Below are 21,144 nucleotides of genomic sequence, written 5' to 3' on the forward strand. Positions count from 1 at the left end.
TTGAATCTGCATTTAGTTCTTTTCATCTGAATGAATCTAATGATTACAATGAAAGAAAGTATAAGTACTTTGAACGAGATCACAGTGGAGCAAGTGAAAGATTTCAGAAGAGCATGGAAGAAGTACACAAACTGTATGAAGAAATCAGAAAGCAAGAAGAGTTTGAAGCACTATTGGCCAAAAGGTTACGGAGAGGCAAAGGTAAGTATAAAGGAAAATTACCTTTGAAATGTTTCAATTGTGATAAGATTAGACATATGGCTTCTAACTGTCTTGACAAAGATTTCACTGAAAAGAGAGATTATCGAGATGATAGACAGAAAGATAACCATTACAGAGGATACCGAGACTTTAGAAGAAGAGATAGAAAAACATGCTTAATAGCTGATGAGGAATCTAACGATGATGAATCAGATGAGACAGATACAAAGGAAGTTGTTTATGTGGCTATCAAGGATGGATCAGATGAAGAAAAGTATGAAGAAAAAGCCCTAATATCTCACATAAACACTAATGATTCTTGGATTATAGATAGTGGATGCTCACATCATATGATAGGAGATAAACACAAGTTTGTTATGTTAGAAGATTATGATGGAGGCTATGTTAGATTTGGTAATGATGCACCATGTCCGATAAGAGATAAAGGATCCATAACACTTCTTGATAATGCAAGATGCAATGATGTTTATTGGGTTGAAGGCTTGAAATACAATTTGTTGAGTGTAGCAAAGCTAAACAACACAGGTTACCAAATAGAATTTCAGAAAGGAATTGTCAAAATTCATGACAAGAATGGAAAGTTAGCTGCTACCGGGACACAAACAAAAGGTAATACATTTCACCTTGACTCAACTCACAATAAGTGTTTGCATGAAAAAATTGATAATACCTGGTTATGGTATAAAAGGTTTTGTCATGTTAATATTGATAATCTGATCAAAATAAGTAAGAAGCACCGAGTAAGAGGTCTACCGAGTCTTGAAAAACCTAAGAATGCTATGTGTCGAGGATGCCAGATGGGTAAGATGACAAGATCAAGCTTTACAAGTAAGTCCTACACTTCTAAGGGAATTTTAGATCTTGTGCACACTGATCTTTGTGGTCCTATGAAAGTTCAAAGTTATTATCATGATAAGTATTTCATATTATTTGTGGATGACTATTCAAGGATTATGTCAATAATGTTTTTAAAAGAAAAATCATAAGCTTTTCAAATGTTTAAATGGTACAAGGCTAGAGTTGAAAATGAAACAGGAAGACAACTGAAATGTCTTAGATCAGATAGAGGAGGAGAGTTCACATCTGATGAGTTCAACCTATTTTGCAATGATCATGGTATTAAAAGACAAGTCTCTGCACCGAGAACTCCATAACAGAATGGAATAGCTGAAAGAAGAAATAGATCTATTGTGGATTGTGGTAGAACACTGATGATTGAAAAGAAGGTTCCACAAACATTTTGGAGAGAAGCAATAAGCACAGTTGTTTACACTTAGAACTAAGTTCAATTGAAGAAAGGTACTTTGAAGACACCTCATGAGATCTGGTATGGCAAGAAACCTAATGTAAGTTATTTTAAGATCTTTGGAAGTAAATGCTATGTTCATAAAGATGATAGAAATGGCAAGTTTGATCAGAAAAGTGAAGAAGGAACATTTCTAGGATATTCTTCTAGAAGCAAAGCATTTAAATGTTTGCTCAAATCATCTAACAAAATAGTAGAAAGTGCAAATGTGAAAATTGATGAATTTGCAGAAAGAAATGATGAAGGAAATTCCAAAGAACCAGAAGACTATGATGAATTTGTCTATGTGCAACCAAGAAGTCCTACCAAGATAACTGTTGAAGAAAATGAAGAAGATATCCAGTTACCGAGTGATGAAGAAGATCATACAGAGCCTACCGAGCTTGTATTAGTCAAGTATGTCAAAAGACACATGCACCAAGTCAGATTATAGGAGATAAGGATGATCCAGTGATGATAAGGAACAAATTGAGACAGAACACATGTTTGATATCTGAATTTGAACCGAGAATAGTGAAAGAGGCATTTAACAGTAAAGATTGAATAAATGCTATGACAGAAGAGATTGATCAAATCAAGAAGAATGACACATGGACACTGGTCCCAAGACCGAAGGACAAAAAAGTAATCGGTACAAAGTGGATCTTCAGAAACAAGCTAAATGAAAAAGGTGAGGTCATTCAGAACAAAGCAAGACTAGTTTGCAAAGGTTATGCCCAAGAAGAAGGAATTGATTATGGTGAGACTTTTGCTCCTGTTGCTAGACTTGAAGGAGTAAGAACATTGTTGGCATATGCTGCTTTCAAGAACTTCAAGGTATATCAAATGGATGTCAAATCTGCATTTCTGAATGGAATATTAGAAGAAGTTTTCATTGAACAACCTGAAGGATTTGTTGAAGACAATAATAAAGATCAGGTATGTAAATTGAACAAAGCTTTATATGGTCTGAAACAAGCACCTAGAGCATGGTATGAAAGATTGCACTCTTATTTGATTAAGATTAGTTTTATAAGGACAAGTGAGAACAACAACATGTACATGAAGAATGATGAAAATGAAATACTAATCTCAGCCATATTTGTTGATGATATTATATTTTGTGGAAATGACTCTTTATGCAAGAACTTTGGAAATGAAATGAGCAAAGAATTTGAGATGTCATTAATCGGTGAGATAAAGTATTTTATAGGTTTACAGATACTACAAATGAAAAATGAGATTTTCATTACTCAATCCAAGTACATAAAGGAAATCTTGAAGAAATTTGGAATGGAAGATTCAAAACCAGTAAGTACTCCTATGACTACCAACTATAAACTATCAAAGAATGATGAATCTGCATCTGTTGATGAGACACTCTACCAATCCATGATTGGAAAACTACAATATGTTGTTCATAGCAAGCTAGATATAGCACATGCAGTAGGTATTGTTGCAAGATTCTCTGTAGATCCTAAGGAAATAAACATGACGACAATCAAAAGAATTTTCAGATACTTGAAAGGCATTGAAGATTATGGTTTAGTATATCAGAAAGGAAATAATTTTGATTTGAAAGTTTATACTGATGCTGATTGGGTAGGAAACATTGATGATAGGAAAAGCACAAGTGGAGGAGCTTTCTTCTTAGGAGAAAGACTAGTGAGTTGGCTTAGCAAGAAACAAGGATGTGTTTCTCAATCAACAGTCAAAGCTGAATATGTTGCTGCAGCACTGAATTGCACCAACATTGCAAGGATCAAACAACTGTTGGAAGGTATAAATGAGAAAGTTACCGAGCCAGTAACTATATTCTGTGACAATACTAGTGCCATTAATATTTCAAAGAATCTTGTTATGCACTCTAAGACAAAGCACATATCTATCAAATATCATTATCTTAGAGAAGAAGCTCAAGAGAAGAAAGTGGTGTTGGAATATGTTAACACAAAGGAGCAAATAGTTGATATCTTCACCAAGCCACTACAAAAGGACACTTTTGAATATCTCAGAAGTAAGTTAGGGGTCCTACCCCTATCTTCTCCTCACTGACCGAGTTCGATGAAAGCATCACTTTGATGAATCTATTGAATATCTTTTGGGGAGTTGATGCTGGAGTGATAAACTTTAGAATATTTTTCTAAAAGTGTACTAGAATTATACAGAGAATGATACAGAGAATAGGAACTGAAGACAAATGCTCTGACCGAGACTCAGTTGATACACAAATAGCAGGAAATAACTTCTTACAGAAATAAATTATGTTTTAGTTCTTTACTTTTTGGCATTGTTGTCAAAGGGGGGGAAGACCTACCAATGAGGGAGAAGACCTAAGGGGGAGAAGACTGAGAATATATGGGAGAAGACTGAGAGAAGACTACAGATTGAAATAAAGACTGAAAACAAAAGAGAAGTCTAATGTATGGGGGAGAGCATTTCAAGCATTTTAGAATCACAACAATCTGAATCTTTTACAGGTCAAATCAATTGGTTTGTCCATCAATGCCAAAGGGGGAGATTGTTGGCAATATTACATTATAACAAACAATGAAAGATTGTTGACATTTCAATAAGGATATTGAGAAGGTTGTTGATGATTATGGACATAACTAATTAAAGATGTTTTACTATCTTGATATTATTATTTTGTCATTGATGTCAAGAAATTGATTTTCTAATTCAGTATGATGTTTCCATATCTTGAGAAGTATGATATGAAGATTATAAAGAAGTTGGTAAAAGACATAGGAAAGACTATGATGAATAAGGGGATAAGTTATTCAATGGGAAACTACTACCGAGTCAGACAATGATGAGATCTTGATGTTTTAGATTGTTTTAACATCATACATATGTTGTAAAATGTAAAGGTCAATACTACACTATGATATCAGGCAAAGAACCTAGTCAGTAAACCCTAAGGAACCTAGTCGGTAAACCCTGAGGTTATCGTTGTCGGTTAATGAAGGCAGAATGTCTATCGAGTGAAGTTTAGTATTCACCGAGTTACAACCAAGCTATAACAGAATGCATTAAACGTTTACATTTGATATTTAATGAAAGAAGCTGATGAGCTAGAGCGGATCAATGATTGGTAAGCCATGGAAGAAGTTTGTTAATGAATCTAAGGAAATGGAAAGTCGGCATGAAGATCTACAGCTCAGATTGAACCGCATTACCCTAACACAAGTTCCAAGGTGAATGTGCAAGTTCCAAGGCGGGGTAAAATGTTTTCAAATTGAAAGATACAATGAACCTGGACAAGATTAAAGATCTGATGGCTATGATTGATCATGGGAAATGTGATCAAGGAGATTAAGAGGTTAGAAGATTGTTTATAAATAGGAAACTATTGTTAAACAATGTATGCACAGGGATGCTACATAGTGATTACCGAGCACAGAAGCGTGAAGACCTGTTAGTATAACAGAGTATTGATGCCCAATAGATAGACAAGATTAGTTCTATGTCTAGATTGTATTGAACAAATAGGAATCTACTTTAGCATTTTAGATGTGAAGTTGTAGATAGATTTTTATTACTGTTATTTTGTGAAAGTGACAGGAAATCTCTTAACCGAGTGGACTTAACAGTCTTATATGTAAATCCTCTAGCAAGGTGACATTCTGATTGAGTGTTTGAAATCCTTTGACAAGGTCACTTCTAACAAAGTGAAGATCCTAACAAATCTGAGGGAAATCCCTTAACCGGGTCACATCTAGCAATGTGTTTGTAATCTTTAACAGGATTTGCTTTTAACTGAGCATACTCTAGAAGAGTATATTTCTTAGTGGGTCTGAAATCCCACAGTGGTTTTTCCCTATTTGGGTTTCCACGTTAAATTTGGTGTTATGAGGTTTATATTGTTCATATGCTTTTGAGTTTGCATGTTTGACAGTTTTTTTTTGGTTATATGACTGATATATATGTTACCGAGGTTGAATCTAATGTTTTTATGGATGATTAAGTTTGTATGATTCACCCCCCCCCCCTCTCATCTTGTTGGCTATTGGATTTGTACTTATATTAAGTATCAGAACTATCAGCTGTAAGATTATTTCTTGCCTATGCTACTTATAAAAACTACAAAGGTTATCAGATGGATGCTAAATATGCATTATTAAATGGGGATATTGATGAGGAATTTTATATTGAGAAACCTGATGGTTTTTCACTATCAGATGATACTAATATGGTTTGCAAGTTAAGGAAAGCTTTATATGGATTGAAACAAGCACCTAGAGCTTTGTATGCAAGGCTGGATAAATATCTTTTGAAGCTTGGCTTTTCTAAGGGTAGTGCTAATAGTAACTTACATTATAAAATCACTGATGATGATATACTGATTGTTGAAGTATTGGTTGATGACATTATTTTTGGAGGTGAAGACAAATTATGCTTAAAATTTTCTAAGAATATGGAAAAAGAATTTGAGATGTCTATGATTGGTGAGATGAAATTTTTCTTAGGTTTGTAGATTAGGCATTTTTATTTGTCGAACTAAATATCCTAAGGAATTATTGAAGAAATTTGGTATGGGAGATTCTAAACTGGTAAGTACACCTATGGTTACAAGTGAGAAATTGACAAGAAAAGATGTTTCTGCATCGGTAAATCCTACAAGATACAAATCTATGATTGGAGGTCTACTCTATTTGACTCAAACTAAACCTAACATTATGAATGTTGTTTGTATTGTTTCAAGATTTTAGAGTGATCCTAGAGAAAATCATGAGATGTCGATGAAAAGGATTTTTAGATACTTGCAAGGTACATCAGAATATGGTTTATGGTACCCTAAGGATGATAAATTCACTTTATGTGTATATACAGATGTTGATTGGGCTGGAGATGTTGATGAATGGAAAAGTACTTCCGGTGGAGCTTTCTTTCTTGGAAAGAAGTTGGTTTCATGGATCAGGAAGAAATAGTCATGTACTTCTCTATCTCCCGATGAAGCTGAGTATGTTGTTGCTACTACCAACTGTACACAAGTTTTATGGATGAAGCAAATGTGATATAAAAGTGGATTGTGATGCACTGGTAGTTATTCACTGTGATAACTCTACTACTATTGGTATATCAAAGAATCTGATATTTCATTCTAAGAGAAAGCACATATCTAGCAAGTATAACTTTTTGAAGGAGAAGGTGGAAGAAAATAAAGTCAAACTGGTTTATGGGAACACTAAAGAGAAGATTGTAGATATTTTCACTAAACCTTTATCCAAGGAATCATTTGAGTACCTGAGAGACAAATTAGGGGTTTGTGCCCCTCTGACAGAGACTTGATTGATGTGGTTTGGCATCAGTTTGGTATGCATTATCAAAGATACTATTCATTCTAGCACTGATGTGGGATGCTACAACTCAGGGGGAGTAGTAAGCTTTTGAGATTCAGAGGTTTATAGTTTTGCTTTGATATTTCTGTTAGATTTCTAGCATTGATGTCAAAGGAGGAGAGATAGTGATGTGAAAAAGATAAAGATAAATTCAGAGCTTTACAGAGATATTATTCAAAGGGGGAGAGATATTGATATTCAGATCTATCTACGGGAGATGATTGTTGGTTGTCTTCCACAGGGGGAGACTTGTTTGGCATTTCTTGGTACTTAGATGTTTTTCACATCTAGTGTTGCCATCAATGCCAAAGGGGGAGATTGTTGGCCATTTGGAGGAATTTATTATGTATTGCATTGATGTTTTATCATTGATGTCAACACTATATGTTTGGATGCTTTACTGGCACCCTTCTAGTCCTAGTAGGTTGAGTGGGTTTTTGGTTAACTTGGATCAGGCATGATCCGCTAGACTCTGGTATAATCTAGAGATGGAATTGGCTTGTTCATGATACTTATATTCATATCTAGTCATTTGGTTTTCATCTGGTGATTGGATGTTGACCTGCTTGCTTAGAAGCTTGGTTTCTAGTTCCAGCGAGGGTTTCACCGACAGAGCTTTTGGTGGAGATCTTTGATGAATTGCTTAAGTGGTGTTGGTGCAGCTTTTGATGAAGTTTCAAGATGTTGTTGGTGATCATGTTCGAGACTTGGCATTTGGAGATCATTGCTGAAGCATGCGGACCTATACTTGGTCCCAGTTGATCTAGGTTATGGACCGACATTGATGTAACGTGTGGATAGGACCTATTGTTGTATTTTTGGGATGCCTTATGTGTTTGTTATTATTTGTTTGGCCTAAGGTTGACATGGTTTGTAATTATGTAATTGGTTTATTGTCTGGTGGCTGACCTAATTGTTTATGGTCGAGGGTTTGTATATATGGATGTAAGATCTCATTGTAGATCATCATGGTTAATGTAAGAGGTCATGGTCAAGGAATGTAATGTGCAAATAATGTAATATCATTCAAGTAAAGGAGCTGGGAGATCATTGGAGATCAAATTGGGTGTATGAGGATTTAGTCCTCTAGTATTGAGCTTTAACTAGAACCATACTCTAGCATAGGAGATTCTATCTTTCACAGTTCAACTCTTCTCTAGATTGTAGTCTAGATTTGTATGTAGTCAGTGCGACTCCTTTTGTGATGAGCAATGTGCTCTAGGTTGTTGGCCTTCCTGCAAGTGCATGCCCCTTCATTGTAATTAACATACTTATTGCAGAAGTATTATCTGACTATGGGTAAGCTTCCCACCGTGGTTTTTCCCTTTACCGGGTTTTCCATGTACAAATCTTGGTGTTGTGTGAATGGATTTTATTCTGTGATTATTGTTTATGCTTAATTGGATTAACTGATATTCTGGTATTATTATTTTTAGTTCCTGTATTAATGTTTAAATTACTTAATACTTCCAGTAATCTATGACAACTGATTCAACCCTCCCCCCTCTAATTTGCCTTCCGATTACCAGAATTGTCTAATAATCAGTAGATAGAAAAATGACTAGACTTTAACCAATCTTTGAAACAACCTCTCAAGTCAAACTCAGAACTAACTGGTTCAAACACTGAACTGTCAAATGTAATATCACTATCAAGTAAACCAGTTGACTGTCATAACAGAATAATAGTAAAACTACTCTGAAACTCTCAAAAAAATTTAACCAAAACATTCAAATACTTTACTAACAAAAGTAAAATCACATTTCAGATTGTTGTTGATCATCATATCATACCTAAGTGGATTTAGTAGTTAAGCAATTTAACCATAGCAAACATAACCATAGAACATTCGCCACTTGACACAATGATTTTGACGTGGAAACCCAAATCGGAAAAACCATGGTGGGGATGAATACCCACAAGTATTCTGAACTCTTCTGAAGTTTGCCCTAGTAGGAGCCAAACCTGTTAAAGCTTTTACAAAAGTCCTATTAAGAACAGATCATGTTAGGGACCACTTGGTTAAGGGATTGACTATAATGCCCTATTAGAAGAAATACTCTATTAGGAGTAACCTTGATAGAGGATTTAAAATCCAAGCTAATGGATCACCTGGTTAGAGGATTTAGATAACACTAAGCCCATTAGAGCTTACCCGGTTAGGGGATTTGAATATTGTAATTGTTAGAGAACAACAAGGGTTTGTTAATCTAGTGAATAACACTACTCTGCTTGATTAGATCCTTTTCATGCTCCTATCTACCTTTTCACATATTGTAGATACATCATCAAGTTCGGAAACCACTCACTCTTACACTTAACCAAAATTGCCAACACTACAACAAAACAACTCATCGACCTTATAAACAAAACAATAGGTCGATAACACATCACAAACCTAAGATCTCATAGAGATTACCAAAAAACTAGTTCAAGTATGACCATTGGACTACATAGAAATCATTGCACAGCATTCAAGACAACCTCGACCGCTCCTTGATCACCACTTCATCAAACTCTATAAGTCATCACATGATTTCCACTTCATGCAATGAACTTGCTCATTCCCAAGATAAAACTATTATCTCTATGCATCAAAAACCATTTGAAACTCTTCTCATACAATATACATATGTGGCATAATCATTATTATTCATCATTTGATCATAAACCACGACAACTGATTCACCAAGCTCCATCGGTTAGGGTTTGGCACATCAACAGGTAGGATTACTGATTGATCTCACTATTTCTTAGGTAATACCGGCTTCCTTCACAAGATCACCTACTAGTTGCAGTTCCCTTCACTAGCTCTTCCTACTAGTTGCAAACAACATCATAACAATATCATTACCGGTTATAATTCACATCAATGACAACACAAAAGTTCATCAATGCAATCTCCATGCAAATGCCAACATGCTCTTCTCTTGCATACTTGGATGATCCAAAGAATTAAAAAAGTATGGAGAAATCTATAGTTTCTAGGGGGTTCTTATTTCTCTCTTTCCAATTGAAATTTTTTTAGAGCTTCCTGGAGACATTTGGAACTTACCATTAAGTTCAGAGAAGTTGAGAAAGTCAAGTTTGGCTTTCATTTCATCCAATTTGAAGATTTTTTGAAATAGTTGCAGATCAAAGGTTTTAAGCTCATATCCAGTGTAGTTTTTTTTTTTTTGGGGTGTTTTCATGGAAAATAGACTTCACCATTGAGTCCAAAAGACCTCAAAAGCCCCATTTTCATATAAAGATTATCCATATTTGGACATCAGAGCCTCACAGTTTTTTTTTTTTAATTTTTGTTTTCTTCTGGAGGGGCATTTTAATCTTCACAACATTATTTTCAATCATTTTTTGGTGTATTATTGTTGGTTGTAGCCTCAAATGGCTGCCCCATATCCCTCCTATGACCCAGGGATCTTTTTGCTAGTTTTATTGACTGTTTTTGGCTTATATAAGGCACTATAATATGGTGTTTTTTTGTCTAAGCATGAATATTTGAGGTTTTATTTGCCCTCTTTTCACGTGTAGAAGATGAAGAGTGAGTCCTGAGTTGGTAGGAGACCAATTCCCCCTGACACAAATCACACCATTGGAATCTATATTATGTTAATATTCAAATGAGTGGTTGGAAGACCATTTTTGTTACTAGCAAAATGGAATTTTTATTGATTAAAATGTTGATGTATTAAAATAGACCATTTTATGAGAATTTGTTTTAGTTCTAACTTTTGATCAATAACTTGGAATTGAATGTTATATTTTGTAAAAGTGCATATTTTTTCATTTCCCATCTAATGGTCCTATTTTTAATTATAAATGCACTAACTTATAAAGTGTTAAATTTGGGGGTAGGGGGATCTTTGATTGAGTTAAAAGGGGGGTCTCTTGGTGTGATAGTGCTTGTGCTTTGCTTTTTTCTCATACTCTCCTTTCATTTCACAAATGGGTAATGTTAAGTTTTCATTTCTAATGCCATACAAATATAACACATGGCAACAAAATGCATGAAACTTCTTAATGCCACAAGGTTATATACCATAACAAAATATAAGTGAACCCACATGTGCAAAGGATAAAATACTTTGGATGATTAAATAAACAAAAGGTCTAGGTTTTCATAGGAGTTTATTGTCCCTTGATATAATGTTTCAACTTGATGGTTGTAATAATTCACGTGATGCATGGGACAAATTAAAAACTTTGTATGGGACAATTGATGAAGTTAGGGGATCTCAACTTGATAATCAACTAATGACACTTGGTTCTAAGTTTTTTGACAACATCCAGGATTTTGTAACAAAAGTTAATCATTTGAGAGCACAATGAAAACCCTGTGACATAGAAAAAAGGGACATTCAACATGGCTTGAGTACTCTTAATTAGTTTAGACCTAAATATGTTGCTTTTGTTTCTAGTTTTCATACTCATAGATTGAATATGGGTGCTACTTATACAATGTCTTCATTTACTTCATTTTTTGAATTGTTGCAAGAATAAGATAAAATTTTGTCCATGGGGCTCCTGAAGTCATCTCAGTCTTAGGCATTGTTGGCTAGCCAATAAAAGGGACAGAAAGAGTCAAGAAAAGCTAACAAGAAATAGAAGAAGTCTAAGAAGAAGTCACAAAAAGATCAAGCACAGTCACTATCTGCTCCAAAAGAAGACACCAACTCCTCTTCTTCAAAGGGGAATTCTCAGAAGAAGTATAAACCAACTTCTTGTTACCGTAAGGAAGTTGGTCAAGAGGAAAAATTTTGTCATAAGGAGTATATCAATGAACTAAAGCATCTTCTCACAAAGGTTCAACATTAATTTGCCTTCTTTTTTTGCTTTGCAATCTAAAACAACACCTTCTTCCGAATCAAGAAAAAGGAAAGCACCTACACTTATTTTTGTACTCCAAATTCTTCTAAACAGTGGATTCTTGACTCGAGTGGATCACATCACATGGGCTCTACTAGAGAATAGTTTTACTTGTTGGAGCCTTGTTTGGTGCCCCATATTATCATTAGGGATGACTCTCCTATTGAAGTCATTAGGAAAGGTTTTGTTGATGCTATCACTGATACACTTGAGGATGTCCTCTTTGTGCCTAATTTGTCAACCAACCTTCTCTTTGTCTATCGGATTGCCCAGAGTGGTAGAAAATTTGAGTTCACTTATGATTCCATGACCATTAGGAATCTTAAAGATAATGCATTTCTAGCAGTAGTTAAGGTTGATCATGAGTTTTAGGTGTATGTTTTTTATCATTTTGTACCTGATACTCATTTTTATTATGTAAGAAATATATGAAATGAGTGGTTTGGCCATCTCAACCTACGCTATCTTTAACAACTCAACAAGTAGAATATGGTCACATGTCTTCCTCGGATTAATTTTTCATATGGAGTTTGTTCAAGTTGTGCCTTGGGAAAACATCCCGAGGATAAGTTCGACAAAGGAAAGGCTTGTAGGGCTTAAGAAGTTCTTGAGTTAGTTCATAGTGATGTGGCAGGCCCATTTCCATCCTTGTCTTTTATCAAGCCTCGCTACTTGCTCACTTTCATTAATGACTTTTGAACTAGATTCACTTGGGTCTACTTTCTTTAGAAAAAAGGAGAAGCATTCAATAGATTCAAGGAGTTCAAGGCTAATACCGAGAAGCAATATGGAAAGTGTGTCAAGATTCTCCACACAGACAATGACAGAGAATATGTGAACCGCCACTTTGAAGAATGTTTCACTCTTGAAGGGATAGATCTCAAGCATACTGTTGCCTATACACCTCAACAGAATGGTGCGGCTGAGAGGGAAAATAGATCACTCAAAGAGATGGTTGGTTGCATGATCCATGCCCCCTCCCTTGCACATGAATATTGGGAAGAAGCAATCAATTGTGCTGATCACATCCAGAATAGATTTCCACATAAGGAATTGAATGGAATCGCTCCCTTTGAAGATTGATGTGGCAGTAAACCCATTGTGCGACACTTCAAAGTTTTTGGTTGTCTTGCATTGGCTCACATTCCTTTAGAGAAGCACAAGGCCTTGAAATCATAGAGTCGGTCTTGTATCTTTGTTGGTTATCTAGATGGTGTTAAAGGGTATCGACATATGGTAGTTGAGAAAATGAGCTCTTTATTGAGTAAAGTGTGCTATTTTTAAAAAGCTCTCCTAGCTCCTCTTATCATCTTCCTTTCTCCACCATGGAATTAGATAGCAACTCAAATGATTTTATTTTAGCTACCTCTACTCATAGAGTTGATCATGAGTCTTCATCTTTCTCTTCACGAAGTTTAAATTCTAAGGAAGAGGATATTCCTCCTTCATCTTCTCACAAACCTCTCTAGGCTTGTCAAACACTTGAGTCTCCAGGCACACTTGTTAGGGATCCATCAGATAATTGAAGAAATTGGTCACAACATCATGATAGTCAACATTCCTACATTGCCACAACTTAAAATCCATAATCTTTTCATGCAACATCAAGTATTGTTGAGTGGCATTTAGCAATGGAAGACGAGTACCACTCTTTGATTCAGAACAAAACTAATTGGGATCTTGTTTCACTTCCTAAGGGAAGAAAACTAGTTTGATATAATTGGATCTATCAGACAAAATTTTTAGTGGATGGATCAATTGACAAGTAAAAATAATGAATTCTAGCTAAATGTTTCTCTTAAGTTCTTGGTGCTGACTAAATTGAGATCTTTGCCCCCATAGCCAAGATGAACTCTATGTGCCTAATACTGGCTATTGTTGCAGCTCAAGGTTGGGGTGTACATCAGATTGATATGAAGAGTGCATTTCTTTATGGGGATATACATGAGGAGATTTACATGGAGTAGCCATAGAGATTTGTTCAGGAATCTTCATTGGTTTGTAGATTGAGGAAGTCTCTGTATGGCCTCAAACAGGTCCCACAAGCTTGGCATGCCAAGATGGACTCCTTTCTTCTTTCAATTGGATTCTCCACATGCCACTTAGATCCGAATGCCTAAATCTTGAGATATGAGGATGATTTTCTTTTCTTGTCTCTCTATGTTGATGACTTGATTGTCACTAGAAGCACTTCATCTTTCATAGCAAACATCAAGTCTACTTTGCATCACATGTTTTCTATGAATGACATGGATCTCTTGCACTACTTTCTTGAGATTGAGATCACTCGGACTTCTTTTAGGATCTCCCTTGCACATCCCAAGTATGCTCTTGATCTTTTGGGCTTTTTTTCACATTATTGATTGTAAGCCTACATCGAGTCCCTTTCTGTGTGGGGTCAAGCTTGAGGCAAAGTGTTCAACACCACTTGTTGATGCCACTTTGTATGATCAAATTTTTGGTAGCCTCATTTAATTGACTCATACTCGCCTTGACATTTCATTTGTAGTTGGCATTGTTTCATGCTTCATGATGAAGCCACATGAGATTCTTTGGAAGGCTGTCAAATGCATCTTGTACTACATTCAGTGTACTCATAGGTACATGATTCACTATGAAATAGAAACATGTTCAAATTTGGTTGGCTACATGGATTTTATTTGGTTTGTTCATCTTGATGATTGAAATTCCACATCTGGCTACAACCTTCACCTTAGTTTTAGTCCCATTTGTTGGCAGAGAAAGAAGCAACATGCCATTGCTCTTTCTTCGACTGAGCTTGAGTATCGGAGGGTTGTCAATGCCACCACTGAGGTAATTTGGATTATGAATTTTCTCACTAAACTTGGCATCACTTTACAAAATTAACCAGCCATTTGCCATGAAAATCATAGTGCCATCCAGATCTCGCAAAATCTGGTCCATCTTCAGTAGACCAAACACATTGAGTGGTGTAGGAGCACCTAAGTTGCCATCAAGCCTCCATGAGGCAAATTATGAATATTTTCTATTTTAAAGAGTTAAAGTGATAAATAATGTCTTATAAGGCCAAATTTGATGTAATAAGGTCAGTAAGACAATTTAATGTTAGATTAATTCCTAGTAGGGTCATGTTATCAATATTGCTAAAAAATTGTCAAATTGTCAAAAGTTGTCATTTTATGGGAAATAGGTCTCAATGGGTCAAAATTGTTGTTTTATGGTATGTAAGGGTCTTTTTGGACTATTTGTACCTATTTGGATCAATATTGAGTAATGGGAGCCATGGATCAAGTCTAGGTGCAATTTGGAACAAAATTGTCAAAATATTGTTAACATTGTCACAAGCAACTTTTGTGTTTGTAGGGGTAATTAGTTGTTGGTTTTTTAAAAAAATTGAAAATTCAGTTATACCCATTTAACCTAATTAAAATTATGTTTAAAAACCTCCCTTGGTCTAGGTTGATGGTTGTTGAAAGGGTATGTACATTTTGAATGAGAAAGTCAATAAATCTTGGAGTTTTTCTGCACATTTCTTGTAATTCTTAGACATATAGTCTGATCTTCTTCATCTTTCATTGTGATAAATTAATCATAAACCTTTCAAACTAATTGTACATGATTTAGGGATGAATATACTTCATTTATATCTTTTTGCATTTTATTTCATTGAGATTTGGCAAAGTTACGAGTTTATGTAAAAACTGTCAAAACCCTTCCTAGGGTTAACAGTGAGCCTAAAATAATGTAATACTTTATTTGTAAGCATTTAAAAACCATCAAAATAGGTTGGAACTTGTAATATATTATGTCTTTTTATATTTTGGCGCTTGCAGGGAACCATGAGGTATTTGGCACGTGTAAGTTCATGAAGACAACACACTGAAAATATGTGTCTAAGTCTGAGAACACAGTGATACTTGGTGTTTGGAAGGTGATATAGAAGTTGGTATTTTGGATATTTTGATATGGTTTTTTCATTGATTTCAACACTTGTCAACACTTATCAACACTTGAATATTTGGTTATGTTCATCGGCAAGTCGGTGACTTATGCACAGTCACCAGTATTTGGTTCACCGGCAGGTTATATTGTTCATCGACACTTGTAATGACTTGAAGACTACATGGTTATGTCTAAGACATTGTTTGGACACTTTTTTTTGGTGATTTGTTCATTGGTTTGATTGGGTTTGCATATTTGTTGTTACCGGCAAATAGGTCTAGGTTATGCACCGACAAGCATATCTATTCCAGATCAACATGACACATCATGAAGATGATTTGTTATTATTGTAAATGCATTGAGCCAACATCATGCATTGGATATTGATTCATTTGTAATTGATTTTATTGTAATATCTCTTAGTGAGCCGACCTACTCAATTGGTCTTAGGTTATGGTATAAATGTAAGATCTCATTTGTGAGATTGATATGGTTAAGGAAAAAAGATTGTAATAAGGTATATGCGAATATAAGCAGAGCTATACAGGCATACATCGTTCAAGATTGAAGGAAGGTTTGAAGAAGGCATATTAGAGCTAAACCAGTACTGAATCCAGCATATGAAGATGTTATTTTGAGCAGTACATTATCATTGGATTTAACCATCCAATTGTAGTCAGTGTGACTCCCATTTTGTGATTGAACAGTGAGCTCTAGGTAGTTGACCTTTCTGCATGTGCAGACTCAATATTGTACACACATACTATCTGCAGTAGTATCATCTAATTGTGGGTAAGGCTTCCCATCGTGGTTTTTTCCCTTGCAGGGTTTCCACGTACAAATATTTGTTTTATGTGTTGTGGATGTTATTTTCTTTCTGTTTCATGCATTAATCTTTACTAAAACTGCAATTAACTGATAAATTGTCCACCGACACAAAGTTTGGTTTACCAGTATTAAGCATTAAGTATAGGTTAAGTTAATTTTGGTTTGAATTTATTAGACAACTGATTCACCCCCTCGTCTCAGTTGCCTCTGGGACCTAACAATTGGTATCAGAGCCTAGTCCTCTTTTTGCAGAAGTTTAACAGCTTGAGGAGATCTAATGTCTTCTAACTATTTCAGGAAGGACAGTCCTAAACTTGATGGAACTAACTATGGCATATGGAAGATCAGGATGGAGACCCATTTGAACTACATTGGAAAGGACATATGGGAGGTTACAAAGAATGGTTATGTTGCTCCTACTCAAGGTCAACCTAATCCACCAACCTTAGGTAAAGATGAGGAAAATGATTGCAAAGCAAGAGAAGCACTTTTGAGTGCATTGTCAGATCAGCAAATCATGGGATTATCAGATAGATCTAATGCTAAAGCTATTTGAGACAAATTGGAAACATTGAATGAAGGATATTCCATAGTCAAAATTGCAAAACTTGAATGATTCTGGGTCAGGTATGAAAATCTGAAAATGGAAGAAGATGAAAGGATTTCTGCTTTTATGAAAAGAGTAAATGAAATTGTTTTGGGTATACAATGTTGTGGAGGAACCTTAAGTGAAGATGAAATTCTTTCAAAAATTTTAAGAGCATTGCCACCGGCATATAAAATGAAAGTAACTGCTATAAATGAATTGAGAACATTGCCTAATACATCAGTAACTAGAGACACTTTGGTTGGAAAACTTTCAGCTTTTGAACTTGAGGAATTTGGTCTTGTTGCTACTATAAAGACAGATTTAGCTTTCAAGGCATCAACATCATCTACATCATCATCATCATTTGACAAATTTGATTGGAAAGCCTTTTATGCAAGAGAACTTGAAGAAAGCAGGAGAGAAAATAAAGAATTGGAAAAACTTGAAGCACTATTTGCAAGGAAAATGCCTAAAGGTCCAATTGGAAGTAAGTGTGAAGGTAAAGCACCCTTTAAATGTTTTAACTGCAATAAGATTGGTCATATGACGTCTAGGTGTCCTGATAGACATGCAAGATTGAAAGAAGAAGCTAAAAGAACATACAAGCCTAACCTTGAATATCAAAGATACTGATTTAAGAAGAATAGAGACAAATCTTGTTACCTTGCTGATGAAGGAGTCACTGATGATTCTAATGAGGATCCGGAAAACAATGGATGGGTTTTTTTTGCTATAATAGAAGATCAACCGACACCTACTATTCACCCGGTAGAGCAGGCCCTGACAGCTAGAATTAAAGATAAGGATGAATGGATCATTGATTCAGGATGTTCACATCATATGACTGGTGATAAAAGTAAATTCTTAACCTTTCAGGAATACAATGGAGGTCTAGTGAGATTTGGAGATGATAAAGCTTGTTTGATCAAAGAAAAAGGCACTATATCTTTTGATGGTAAGCACAATACTGATAATGTTTACTATGTTGAAGGTTTGAAGCATAATCTTTTGAGTGTTGGTCAATTAGTTGAAAAAGGATTTTAGTTACAATTCAAGAATGGTAAATGCAAAATCATGAATAGAACTAGTTTGGAAATTGCAACCGGTAATCAGATTAGAGGTAATATTTTTCATTTGAACAACAGTGAAAAGACATGCTTGATTGCACATATTGATGAAAGTTGGTTATGGCATAAGAGACTTTGTCATGTAAATTTTGATTGCATTGTGAAAATCAGTACAACTAAGGCAGTAAGAGATTTACCTAAAATTGTCAAACCTCACAATCTGGTATGTAAGGAATGTCAATTTGGAAAGCAAGTTAGAGCATCTTTTAAGAGTATTCTAGAAAAGTCCAATAATGTTCTTGACTTAATTCATACTGATTTATATGGTCTAGTAAGAACTAGAAGTTTACAAGGAGATAGGTATTTTATGCTAATCATTGATGACTATTCTAGAATGTGTTGGTTACTTTTCTCAGGGAGAAATAAAAAACACTTGGGAAATTCAAGCTATTTAAGGTGATGGTAGAAAATGAAACCAGTAAGAAAATCAAATGTCTGAGATCAGATCAAGGACATGAATTCACATCTAAGGAATTTAATACATTCTATGACGTGAATGGAATCAGAAGACAACTATCAGCACCCTGAACACCCCAGTAGATTGGAGTTGTGGAAAGGAAAAATAGAACTATTTTGGATGCAGCTAGAAGTATGTTATCAGAAGCAAATCTACCTCATGTATATTGGAGAGAAGCAGTGAGTTCAACGGTTTACACATTCAACAAAGTTAACATCAAAGGTGAAATCGGTAAGACCCATCATGAACTATGGTTTGGTATTACTCCTACTCTTAAATATTTCAGAATATTTGAAAGTAATGCTATATTAGAAGAGATGAGTATATTGGCAAATTTGATGTTAGAAGTGATGAAGGAATATTTCTTGGTTATTCATCTAAGAGCAAGGCATATAGATGTTTTTACAAGAGATTGCAGAAAATTGTTGACAGTGCAAATGTGAAGATTGATGAACAATTTAGAGGAAATTCAAGGTACATGGACTCTGAACTGGCAACAGAGATAATATCAAATGAACCTACAATGAGTACACTGGTACATAATGATGATCCAGTCACACTGGCATCATCTGAAAATTCCACAGTAACTGAGGAACAACAACAAGCCAAGACACCTCGGTATATAAGACTGAACCACTCTGAAGATCAGATAATTGGGAACAAGTATCAAGGTGTTATGACTAGAGGAAGATTGGAAAATGAAGAGGTATGTCTTATTTCTCAAATTGAACCAACATCAGTTAATGAGGCATGTGAAGATAAACACTGGATTAAAGCCATGGAAGATGAATTGGAACAAATTGAAAAAAATAACACATGGACATTAGTTCCTCGGCCTAAAGACAAAAATGTAATTGGAACTAAATGGGTATTCAAAAACAAACTTAATGAAGATGGTAAGGTAATCATAAATAAAGCAAGATTAGTGTGTGAGGGATATTCACAGAAAGAAGGAGTTGACTATAATGAAACCTTTGCACCGGTAGCTAGAATTGAGGCAGTCAGATTATTCTTGGCTTTTGCAACTCACAAGAACTATAAAGTATATCAAATGGATATTAAATGTGCATTTCTAAATGGAGATCTTGAAGAAGAAGTTTATATTGAACAACCTGATGGATTTTCATTGATAGATGACAAAGATATGGTTTGCAGGTTAAGAAAAGCTTTGTATGGGCTAAAGCAAGCTCCTAGAGCTTGGCATGCTAGATTGGATAAATATCTTTTGAAGATTGGTTTCACTAAAGGTAATGCTTACAGCAACTTATATCACAAAGTGACTAATGATGATATCTTGGTTATAGAATTTTTTGTTGATGATATAATCTTTGGAGGAGAAGATGGATTATGTAAAGACTTTTCTAATGAAATGTAACAAGAATTTGAAATGTCTATGATTGGGGAGATAAAATTCTTTTTAGGATTGTAGATTTCACATACTGATAAAGGTATATTCTTAAGTCAATCTAAGTACTTGAAGGAATTACTAAAGAAATTTGGCATGGAAAACTCTAAACCGGTAAGCACACCTATGACTACAACTGATAAATTATCATTGAAGGATGAATCAACCTGTTAATCCGACTAGATACAAGTCTATGATAGGAGGTTTACTGTATTTGACACAAACAAGACCTGATATTATGAATAAAGTATGTATTATTTTAAGATTTCAGAGTAATCCTAAAGAAAATCATGAATCAACAGTAAAAAGGATTTTCCGGTACTTGCAAGGCACTACAAATCTTGGCTTATGGTATCCTAGAGATGAAAACTTTGATTTATGTGCATACATAGATGCAAATTGGGTAGGAGATGTAGATGACAGAAAAAGCACCACTACTGGAGCATTTTTTCTTGGTAGCAGATTAATTTCTTGGTTGAGCAAGAAACAAAGTTGCACATCTTTATCAACAGCAGAATGAGAATATGTTGCAGCAACAACTAATTGCACACAGGTATTATGGATTAAGCAAATGTTGAAGGACATAAAGGTAAAATGGAAGAAACCTATAACAATTTACTATGATAGTATGACATCAATTGATATATCTAAGAATCCGGTACTTCACTCAAAAACTAAACATGTTTCTATCAAATTAAATTTTCTAAAAAGAATGTTGAAGCAAAAGAAGTGAAATTGGTTTATGTAAATACTAAAGAGCAAATTGCAGATATTTTTACTAAGCCTTTGCCTAAAGAGACTTTTGAATATCTCAGAGAGCAGCTTGGGGTTATACCCCCACTGGTAGAGACTTAGACAGTTGATGTTTGTCATAAACTAGCAGAATTAACAGAGAAATCTTTTATTCCGGCTTTGATGAAGAGAGCTACTTCTCAAGGGGAGTAGTTGGTATTTTGTATTTGAAACTGGTTTTTGTTTTTCTTCAACATTTGATGTTAAAGGGGGAGAGATTGATATGGAAAAACACATTATCTTGGAGAGATTATTGGGGAGAGATATCTTGGAAAGACTATTACTTTGGGGAGAAAATGTTACT

The sequence above is a fragment of the Cryptomeria japonica genome, chromosome 7, assembly GCF_030272615.1.
Source record: "Cryptomeria japonica chromosome 7, Sugi_1.0, whole genome shotgun sequence".
Taxonomy (NCBI): Eukaryota; Viridiplantae; Streptophyta; class Pinopsida; order Cupressales; family Cupressaceae; genus Cryptomeria; species Cryptomeria japonica.